Here is a 12,014-nt window from a genome sequence, read left to right on the forward strand (position 1 = left end):
CTCCAGGGTTTCATTTCTTCTTACCTCAATTCGCCGAGCCATATAAATTACCCTAAAGAATGTTTCAGGCACTGGGACCCGCTACCTTGTCTAGGTGATTTGACAAATATTCCTACCAAACTAGAAAGAAGAAAGTTGCTGCGCTGTTGGGAATCAAACCCACGACCTCCACGTGTGAGCTTAACGTTCTACCCATTACACCATAGAAACAGTTTCCCACCATGTTTTCGTCACTTCTTATATGATATAGTTAGCAATTAAAAAGCAAACTGAATGGCTATTGCACTGGACTATTCCTGATTTTTCGTCACATCAGATTAGCAATAACATTGTGCCCAAATATCTGATTATTTTAGATAAAAAATATGTGAAAACATTGTACGTGCTTTTAAAATTTGAGGTTCTCCCCATCTGATCCTAACTTGATTCCAATGAGACCACCTCGGAAGGGCGAGGTGACTCTTTCGAATACAAATAATTTTGAAAATAGGGCCATACTTGACGGAGACATCGGCGAACATATATTTTATAAAAAATGAGCAGCCAAACATAGAACCTCCTCCTTTTTTGTGAAGTCGGTTAAAAATAGCTTCGTTTATTAATGTTTTAACACCCTTACTTTTCATTTGGTTATCGGTTTAAATGTAAATTTTAAAGATATGTCTTCCGAATCAAAATTACTTGCTGATTTTTTGCGTTAAAACGTTTCCAGATTTTGATACTAAAGATTATGCGCTCGTAGTTGATTTGTGTACAACAAAAATGGCGAATAACCAACAATATAAGAGTTCGAGCCGGCAGCGTGGTCAGAACTTAAAATTTTTGTTTATAAATTTTATGTCATCGATCTAACGACTATTCCTGGTTGCTTATTTTGGGCATATTTCATTTTATTGGAATTTATTTATTTTTAGCATATAATAGACAAAAAATTTATGTCTAAAAATTCTTCCTCAGTATAAGCTTTCACAGTACAAAGTTTCACACTTTCAGGTGCCTCCGTTTTCCTCAAAAAGGAAGGCAAATTTTAAGGCAATATTTTCGCTTAGCCGATTAATATATAGATGTTCATTTAGAAAATAAACATCAGCCAGTTTTCATATTCAGCAACATTTAAACAATCTGTAGTAACATAATAGTAACTCAAAATATAATATTTTTCAGAAAATTCTGATCGATAGTAGATGCCTATAGCGATTTGTGGCTGTTTTCAGTCATGATACGACTATAACAAGTTACACGGTTCAGCGGTATATCCAAATCGTGAAATGTAATTATCAAAATTTGTGTTCATTAGCCGCCATCGCAAAAATGACAATGTTCTTAAAGCTAATAAAACTCCATCAGCCAAAAGCTCCAAAAGCCATCAGTTCACCAACAGCAAGTTTCCAATCTTACCGGAAAGGCAGAAAAAAGCCGATACTACACGCTTTAAATACTTTCCCAGACGAACACAACATAATCCCGAACGAACAATTCGGTTTCCGTACCAAACATTCAAACCTTCATCAAGCTGCTCGCGTCGCAGCGACTATCCACCAGGCGTTAAGAAAAGGTCGAAAGACTGGAGCCATCTTTTTAGATGTTTTTACAGCTTTTGATCAAGTTTGATACGACGGTTTAATATTCAAAGTAAAACAGCTTTGTCTACCGGATGACCTAATCTTTCTGATAGATTCATGCTTGGACGATAGGTCCATTCAAGTTAGGATGGGTGACGCAGTCTCCTCTCGAAAACAAATATCCACAAACATTCCCACACAGCATTTTATGCAGATGACACAGCCTTTTTAAGAACCAGATACAATCCCGACTCTATTCGCGACAGACTCCAAGCCCAACTGAACCAGGCGATTGCATGGTACAAATTCTGGTGGCTGCAGATAAACACGAGCAAAACTCAGGCGATTCTACTCCACCACAAGAAGGAGTTCCGCGCCTGTCGCCCCCAAATCGATAAAGTTCCTATATCTTGGCTCCATATGGTATCATACCTCAGTCTCCATTTCAACCGCAGCTTCTAAGGGTCAGCCCAAATCTAGCACGCTATCTGTAAACGCAATGCCGTGTACATTCTCCTCTTCTCACTCCTCTGCCTATTTCTGCCTATAAACTCCCAATCCCCCAGAATGTGACTCTGTACAAAATGCTAGTCCATCCATCTGCCTCGTTGGAGCACAGGGGTGGTACAGATACGTCTCTGAGAGACAACTTGCACTACCTCAAGTATTCCAATCCAAAAGAGTTCGCGCGTTACTCAATGCCGCATGGTTTATGACGAACATCAATACTCACCTCGAGTCAGGCATCCCGTTCGTGAAGAGTTTCACGAACATGCTCAGTGTAAGGTTCTCTCTAGTCGCCTTAGAACATGCCCAGAAAACGACAACATCTTGATTAAATCCCTACCCATCCACAGACCCTCGTAGATAATATCAGTCGTAACCCAGGGTATCTGTCGCCCACGAAACACTCCACTATCCCAAACCCAAAGCGACATCAGCAAAAGACCATTGATTCTAGCTGATCATTCTGGAACAAGAAAAAAATCACCAATAGTCACCGAAAACTGTTACTCAATTCACACCATCGTTAAAGGCGACGGGGATCATTTGAAAAACTAAACAAAAAAAAAGAACTGAAAAATATCAGACCCACCCTAATTAACGGTAGTATTAATCACACTACTTTAATTTTTGCAACGAATTAAAAACGTCACAAAAAAGCTGTTCGCATAAACCCCCTAAAATACAGTTTAATGGTAATTTATTGATCAAATCTATACCGGATTTTAGGCCGGCGATATTTTATATGCATTTTAAATTGAAACTGTTTAATTTTAATTAAAACAATTTATTTAGCTGCACCAGGATTTTGGAGTTATGTGAACCTGCACGTTTTAAAATTTAAATCACTATTAAGAGGAACCATGTTTTGATTGCAGCGTAGTGTTTTGTTAACTCGCGAAAAATTTATAACATTATTTTTGTCAAAAACACCATTAATATCCTCTGTCTTGATGTAATTAAATCTGTGTTAGAGAATATATTATCATTAATGATTGTTATAATAAATTTAGAATATATATAAAAAGATATTTTCTAATTAATTAGAAAAAATCATTATACTTAATAATTACTTAATATTGCAGAATATCGTCAACGTGACCTAATTCACATCAAGTGTAGTTCATATTATCGAAATGTCTACATTATGGGACGTGATTTAACTAAATTAAATAATAAACTTGTTGAAAAAATTCCTTTGCTCGCTGGAAAAAAATGATCGTTGAATGAAAAGGTAATCACCGAAACTAAGGCCTTTTTTGAAGCAAAGGACATATCGTACTACACGTATATATAAAATCAGTTTTACTATGGTAGGCCGAGGACTTTTCATTTGACCTGTTACACGTATACGTAAAACAAACTAAACAAATATTTCAATAGCTATATTTATGTTTTAGTTAGGAGAAGAATTATCTGTAATTTTAGTCTGCATTAATTGACATTTAGCATTGTCTTCAAATGTCTGCGCCCTTAGGTTACTATGAGCTATTATATTTGTGTATGATACTTATTTTCTTTCAGCTCAATCTAAAGCCTGGTTAAATAAGTGTATAGCTTGCTCGACAGGCACTACATAACGTGGGGCAAAAATCCCGCTCCCATTTTGATTGCATATAACTTTACTCATAGAAATTAAGTAAGTTTGGTTTGCATAAAAACAAATTATATCGGCTAAATGGTGATTGCGATTCGCTATGCAACTTTCGATTCTTTTTGAGACATTTTTGATCATATCCTACAACTGATGCTGAATTTCGTCAATTTCGTAACGAATATTGTCTCTAAGATGTTGATTACTTTGGGGCTTATTCACATAAACTTTCGAATTTAAAATACCCCATAAGATGAAGTCTGGTGCTGTTAAATCCGGAGATCTATGCGTTAGTCTTCGTGTCTTCGTCTTCGTACTCTAGCCCTTGCTCTTCCATTTCAGGCACAATAAAACTTCGAATCAAATATTGGTACCGTTCAGCAGTAACACTAACTAACACCTTGGACGTTTTCAAAAAACTACGGACCAATTATGTTTCCAGCATGAATACCATACCATACAGTTTTTTTTTGTGGATGTAATGATGCTTCATGGAATAAATGAAGATTCTGTGTTAACCAAAACCGACCGTTCTATTTATTGACGTAGCCACTGAGAAGAAAATCTCCAATTACCCCAGACAGCATTAGGATTGCATTACTGTACTCAATTCGTTGATCAGGTTCTTTCGGTAGCAATTTTTGGACTAATTAAATTTTGTACGGGGACATTTTCAAATAAGTTTACAAAATTGGCTTTAAACTACGTGCAGAAATATGTAACTGGGAACCACGTCTCCTAAGTGATGTTTCTGGAGATTTTGTAACATTATCGCACCCCAGAGCCATATTTTCAGAGTTACGAGTCGTATCGTACTGTCTAAAATTCGTATGTAAATGAAAAATTGTGGTTTTGTGAAGCATTGGACGATCAGGATATCTTTCGAATAATGGAACGATTATTTTAAATAAATATTGTCACTATTTCTGCTCATTCTTGTTGCGAATATTTAGCCATAATATTATTTCTAACTTCAATGCAGAATCAGTTTTTTTTTTTTGATGACTGCTGGTAATTTCCTGAATAATTTCGCCTCTAAGGGGCAGATATTTTTCCACATATTAAGGAAAGTTTTCTTGTTTCCTGAATATCCAATTGTTTTTAGTTTCTTTGTAAAATGTGTGTTTTCAAGCGTTTAATTTTATGTATTGTTGCCTTCGATACTGCTTTTTTTGCCAACTGCTCTTTAGTCTTTGAGATCGAACTCTGAATCTGTTTCTTTGTTGTATAATGTTAAGTTAACTTCATTTAACACTTCGACAATTTTTTTTTCGTTTCGGGTAACGACAATTTCAAAATAATTCATATTCATGTCTTTCTTGAAATAAAAAGGAAGATAAATTTCAGTCCTGACAATTCAATTGTTTTTAACAAGAGATGATCGCACAATGAGATAAGATCCAATATGTAATCCCATAAGCTATATTGATCTCTGGAAAATACCTGAATATCTGATATACAGAAATCGCAATTAATCGCAATATATTTTACTATATGTTATATAAATTTCATCATTCTGCTTGTTAGTTAATTATATTTTCCTACCATCGTGCTATACTTTTCCAAATTAGAGTCGCTATTACACTAATAGGCATATCATGTTTCTTTTTTTAATTTAACATATCAGTATAATATATAGGACAAAATAAAGATTATTATGCTACGTTGTACTTTGAAAATCAAACAACTTGTTTATATTTTCCCAATGGATGCAAAACTACTTCCTGGTTTATTTGCTGTATGGATCTAAACCCCAGTAGATTCATATGCCCCTATTTATAGTCTATTTTCCACATCCAGTAGAATGAGAGATTAAAACGATATTACATTGTAATTCCACTACTTGGGAATATAACGTGGGTATATTTGCAGTCACTATGATAAATCTCGAATGAGTAATCCCTTTATACCTTAATAAACAAAGCAGAGTATATTTCTCTACATGGTCCGTTCATCAGAAAACGTGATTTAAAAACAAGTTTACTATTTGTGATATTCAATATTTATAAATAAATTACTTGTAAATTTAACACTGAAAAATGTTTTTCTTTATGTCTGTTTTAGTAGTGTTTTATTAAGCAATAACATATATTTATTTTAAAAATATAAGATATATAGAGCAAAGTATAACTCCATCCTTTTCTTAGTTAAATAATTTCATTTATTAACACTTCCTGTTATGAACACGCATTTTCAATCCCATATGATCAAAACTAGAATACTTTATTTTGCATCACTTATGGTTCTAAATCGCCATCGTCAATATTGGTAGTGCATATGTGTTAATGGACAAATATTGAAACAAAAATTGGACAACAATGAAAGAAACAAAAGCAGGTGTACCGCTATACGGTATCTTGGGTCCTATTTCTTACCTACTCTATACATGTGACATGCTAACTATTCTAATTGTCTCGGAATGAATATTGATGAAAAACTTCATTGGAAGTAGCATATCAATAAGAAAAGATTTCGAATATTATAAACTGTAGGAGCAAATACCAAAATTCATATGATCGTAGGTTCATTTTAGTTATGAGTATATTATGCTATCAATAATACTCTCGAAACCATTACTTACTCTAAGCCCTTTTAATTCCAACTAATATAGAGGTAATTAAAAGATTCGCAACAAGACATTACGAAGAACTCCACTCTTGTGTTAACACCAGAGTGCTGGAACTCTTTCAAAACACTGGACTAGGGCGCGACTCAACAGAACCAAACCGTATAATCTTGTGCAGTTATGTAGTGAAGTCCACTAAATAGTAAAGACACTCAAAATCGGTTCCAGCTTTTATTTTAGTAGAAATTAAGTAACAGTAAAACTATTTAGTTCTAAGTCTAGTCTATTTAAGATCGAGTTCCTAGATTAATTCCTAGTTTTAATTCACTGTAGAGACAAATTGTAACTTAGTCGAAAAGGACTAGTAAAAATATATTAACAAATTAAAGACATTATTTGCTGTTAACGCTTCGTTTTTTACTTTGTTCGTCTCCATACCTTTATAATATATTCAATAATATTCTTTAAATTCGCCACAATCCCATTTTATCTGAATAAATGTGCAGTTCTTCTGGATTCCGAATTTCTCGGCCTCTGCTTACCAGTGCTAGTCTTTTTGGGCGTCTTTTCTGTTTTATACCTACTTATTTTGTTGTAGATTTAAAAACAAAAACTTTCATATTAGTTAAAAACTATTTTATTTTGATGAAAAGAAGTGATGAACTAGTGAACCGGTAGCACAAATGACACTACGGTCTAGGGCTATTTCAATTAACGTTGGGAAATTGACCGAAAATAGTCAAAATTGTTGATATTTATAAAATAGCCGAACCAGATGATAGTAAATAAACTAGCAACAGAAAATAGTAATTAGTATTTCAGTTAAATGCACATTTCAAGTTTTTTTCTATTCATGATAAGTAACGGAGATGTACGAATTCCTTCTCGGGCTAATTTTGAGAGACGAAAGAACGAAGATAATTGTTTAATTTTCTGTGCTATACACATCAGTTAATTTTAAATAATTTTAAATTGGCAAGTGACAGTGTGAAAAAGGAATGAAATAAAGATACCAAATATATTTAATCGTATCTTGACATCCAGAAAGTAACAATAACATAACGTAATAAAGGAATTAATTTATTTCAATTTCATTACAACTAATCATAGGGTATTATACTACTCTATAGAGATAATTGCTGTAATTTATTATATCCAAATAATAATTTCATTTTAAATTATGTAAAATTATTTTTATATTTTATACATTTGACTTGATTGTAAAGATGAATGGAGCATTTTCTCAATCACTCTTTATCAACTATTTAACTATCGCACCTTTTTGTTATTCAATTTTATTTATTGTTTATCAGGAATATTTTAAGATTACTTACTACTGGTTACTTACTAAGTTTTAGTCTTGGAAAGGATTGAACAAACATCGAGAGACTTAGAAATTCGAAAAAGTTAATCAAAAAAATCCCAATAGTTGCTAAGATAACATAAATGAAATTAAAATTATTTCATTTTGTACTATTACATTAATAGATAATCTTGAAAAAAAGAGTTCCAAAATGCTGCTATATTAATGTACAATATATTGTTACTTACAATCATAATACAAACAACAATAAAACCATATATATTATATATAAATCTATGCAAACAGAATTTCAGCATATTATTTTCAAGCTTGACGCTAGGCCAAGTCGTGTCAATTGCGCTATATAACATATGTACATTATTATAATATCCCTATCATGCGATTATTTAAAAATCTTTACGTAAAGGTAAATTCAACTAGGCAGACAAATCATAAATTAAAATGTACCCCTCATTCTTGAGACCCACTTAATTTTATTAAGCCAACAGTAATTATGTAAAAATCTTAAGGTCTTAGCGAAATTTCCCAACTCGTAAAATTTGATTATCTATGATTTCCTCGATTGTAATGGAAGTTTAGTATATAATATGATATAATTTGAAATGGAATAAATTATAAACTTAATTGTTCTTCTTCCTTGTCATACCATTTAGCCATTTAGATACTTACATTGCAAGATGTGAAATTAACTGAAGAAATGTGTTGACTTTGTATATTTATTTAATTAAACAATTTATACTTTTTAATATTAAATAGAAAAAGTAAAGGAATTAGACTCGAATTTTATTAAATTTTTAGTGAATTTACTCCATTATTCTAAAGAAACAAACTATATTTACCTTGCTTTTTACATATCCATGTAACACTTTTTTACTTTTTGAATCTATTATAAGTTCCCGCATTTATTTTTATAAGTGATATGTGTTAGTCAAAATGTGAAGTGTCCGTGTGACGGTCTAACGGGCCAAAAAAAGTTAATGATACAATTAACTATTTCCAGGCATATACATGCGATTGAAGAGATCTAAAAGGAGGAAAAATGTCGATTGCCGGCCAAAAAAAAATTTGTGGAGTACTGTAGAGATATTACTTTCATCACACCAAAGGAAAATATTCATGACCATAAAGTAGTCCTAAAACCAAATGAGACTGTTATTGCAGATGTCTACCGGCCTTATTTGGACTACTTATAATAAATTAATCATAGTAATAATGAAATTAACGATTGGACAATTAAATCAGAAACTAAAATATTAAGAATTGAATATAAGAAGAAGAAGAAGAAAATATTATTGGTCAAAATTAAGTGCTGGATATAGTTTCTAGAAATATTTTCCAATCGGTTTCAAATTATATTTGGATTATCAGTTTTAAATTCAAACAATAATTTTAATTATTATGAGCTTGTAACAAAATATAATTTAAGAACTAATAAGATCAAAGGGTTTTATATACTAGTATAATGTTTTAAGATTACTTTAGACATTGTGGCAAAAGTGTAAAATTATCCGTGTAAGAGCTTTTCCTAAATCTTAAAAAACACTTATCAACATTATTAAACGGCTTCTATTATCACTGATAAGTGTATTTAATAACTCTAACATGCAAAAATGTATTTGAAGAATATTTCGTATACAATTCTAGTAATGTAAGAAAAAAAATGTAGCTTCCTAACGTCAGAATAACCGCTTTATTAATCTGATCTGCCTCTTCGCTGTTTGTCATAACGTAATTCGCGTTAAATATGAGGGCATTTTAATGAGTCACAATTTCTTTCAATTTCTGCAAAAAGAGTTTTATTTCTCAAGATAATCTCTTTTTGACTCAATACATAGAGTCTCGAGGCCTTCCAATTAAGTATTTGTTTCAGTGATAGCCTCAACATATCATATAAATATCTTACCACCGATTTTGGAAACACAAAATGGTCACAACGGGCTATATCTGGAAAATATGCAGGATGTTATAATAATAATAAAAATACAATAGATTTTGATACGAATTCGATCATACAATGGAATTTTGCTTGTTCCTGCTTTATCAGGTAGTGTAGCTACGATGTTAGAAGACGGTTCGAACTGTTCATTCAGCAGTGAAACTGCCGTTGAGATGTGAACAAATGAATCTCCAACTTGTAACTTATCGAATATTTCTGCGGCTGGCCAAATTGTTGCAAAAACATAATTAATAAATTTTAAAATTTACAAAGGAATGATAAACGGTTTGGTGGTGTCAATGATTCAACATCGTTAATGATTCCACAATCAACGCCAACTGACAAACTTTCGACGTTTCGATTCCATGCATTCCTATGATTCTAAACGATTACAATTTTCAGTGCGGCTTACATTTGTAATGTAGATAAATAAATCACTAGGGTAATCGTTAAGAATATGTTACACCAATCTTGGAAATCAATGTTTTTTTACATATCCCGTTGATATCCAGAAAAACAGCGAACCCACGTCATTTAAATGTATGACGTCAATACTTGGAAATATTGCCGCATCAACTTAGAATTCTAGTTCATTTTAGCTTTGACCTATAACCAAATTGTAAAAATAAAATGACGAAACAAAAATAATATTTTCAAATATAATTTATAGTAACATAGTATATCAAATTCATATTTTATAAAACGACTTAAACCTCCGTTAATTATGCCGCCACAATAGTTTTAGGTTAGACTAGCTTTGTTGTATTTACATTAAACTATTTTCCACACCACCTATGTAGTAAAGTTCTAGGCACGTTTTATATAGTGGTATATCTTAATCCATCTAATTAACAATTATATATATTTAAATATACCATATACTAAAAATATCTAACCCTTTTGAACTTTATTTCTTGTTTCCTTCCTTACTCTGTTTTCCTGTCAAATTTGATTTAATAGTTTTTCTTCTTAGCTTCTTGTGTACTACCTGTGTAATTTTTCTTGATAAAATTATATTTAATCATTACGCTCTCCCTAATGCATTTGTCATATCTGCAAAACATTAATCATTAACAACAACGTAAACAGTTATGTTATATCAGTTGTTCATTATGTTATATTATTATTACTCATTATGTTATATCAGTTGTTAATCACTCTATCTTGATAATTTTTATAGAATATAGCATTGGGTTATAAGCCAACATCCCAGGAGTTTCATTCAGTTACTGACACTTTCAACATCTGTCTAGCCTTTGAAGTCAATCGGTAAATTGTTAGGAAGACATAACCCTCTATGGACATATTGTTCAACCATGTAAGATATAGTGTCTCTTTTGCCAGGCCTAATTCTAAAAATGCATATTACATAAAATGCAATTAAACATTTCATTTATGCTATACCGACTCAAAATACAATATAGTTCACTCTTTCATATTGTATTTTCAAAACTTAATTTATGTTTTGCAAGCCATTCATTACTTACAGCCTTCGTAGATGCACTTTTTGGGATCTTTTTCACTTGTGTGCTATGGCATGGTGCATTGTCCACAATAACAAGTAATAGTTCCTGGAAGATTATTAAGATTTGATTTTCAGACCAAAGCATAAATGTTATAGCTCGTTTTCTCCATGAGAATTACCCTTGCATATTGAGGAAAACAGTAAATCTACTACAACAAAAAAACCATTCTTGTTTTCAGAATTAAAACCAATAATCTTATGACTAACAGAACCTCTAATGAAATGTACAATAAATAATAACTTGTAACCAACTTTTACATTTTTCTATCAAATTTTGTTGTATTCGCACTCTTTTTATTAGTCCCTTGCCAAGATTAGCTAAAGGTTCCATTTTTGAAATAATCATCTCTCATCTGGGTACACAAATTGAAATTACAAATCTGACTTAACTTTATTATATGCATTAAGGAATTATATTTTTTCAAAGGCATTATCTGGAAATTTTATTAGACTTCTCATGATTTATTTGCCAAATTTAAATCATATAACTATTAACAGAGTATGAAGGGATGTTTTAAATCCTCAAAGGGTTTCATATCTCTACTTTTCTACACATGCTTCCCAGATTAAGAGTTTCGTCTGTATTTGTATAAATCTGTAAAGTTAAGTTTATATCGAAAAAACTACTCACTGGTTTTTTGCATGACAAAAATCTAAAACAGAGCTAACATCTGATTTGATTCGGCGATTCGCCACCCGCTTTGTAAGTGGACACTCTCTTTTCGGTAAATGCAACATTATATTGGTTTCCATTTTCCATAGACTTTTGTTACCGTGAGCATACTAATATTCATTGCGGCCGTAACAAGCTAAAACTTATTTCCTATAAAATTACAACAGTTTTTAATAGTAACTATATTTACTTCTCTAGCGCATTTTAGCGGTAAGAGGGGGTCCGCATTATATCTTTCTAGCTCGAAGTAGCTGATTAGAGCCGTAATCTGTTTCGAACTGACAATTTATTCGCTTAGGCAGCTTCAATCAGAGTAATAACAAATACTGG

Source organism: Rhynchophorus ferrugineus, unplaced genomic scaffold, assembly GCF_030347505.1.
Source record: "Rhynchophorus ferrugineus isolate W39M unplaced genomic scaffold, kcgeb_rfMv2 rfM2, whole genome shotgun sequence".
Lineage (NCBI taxonomy): Eukaryota > Metazoa > Arthropoda > Insecta > Coleoptera > Curculionidae > Rhynchophorus > Rhynchophorus ferrugineus.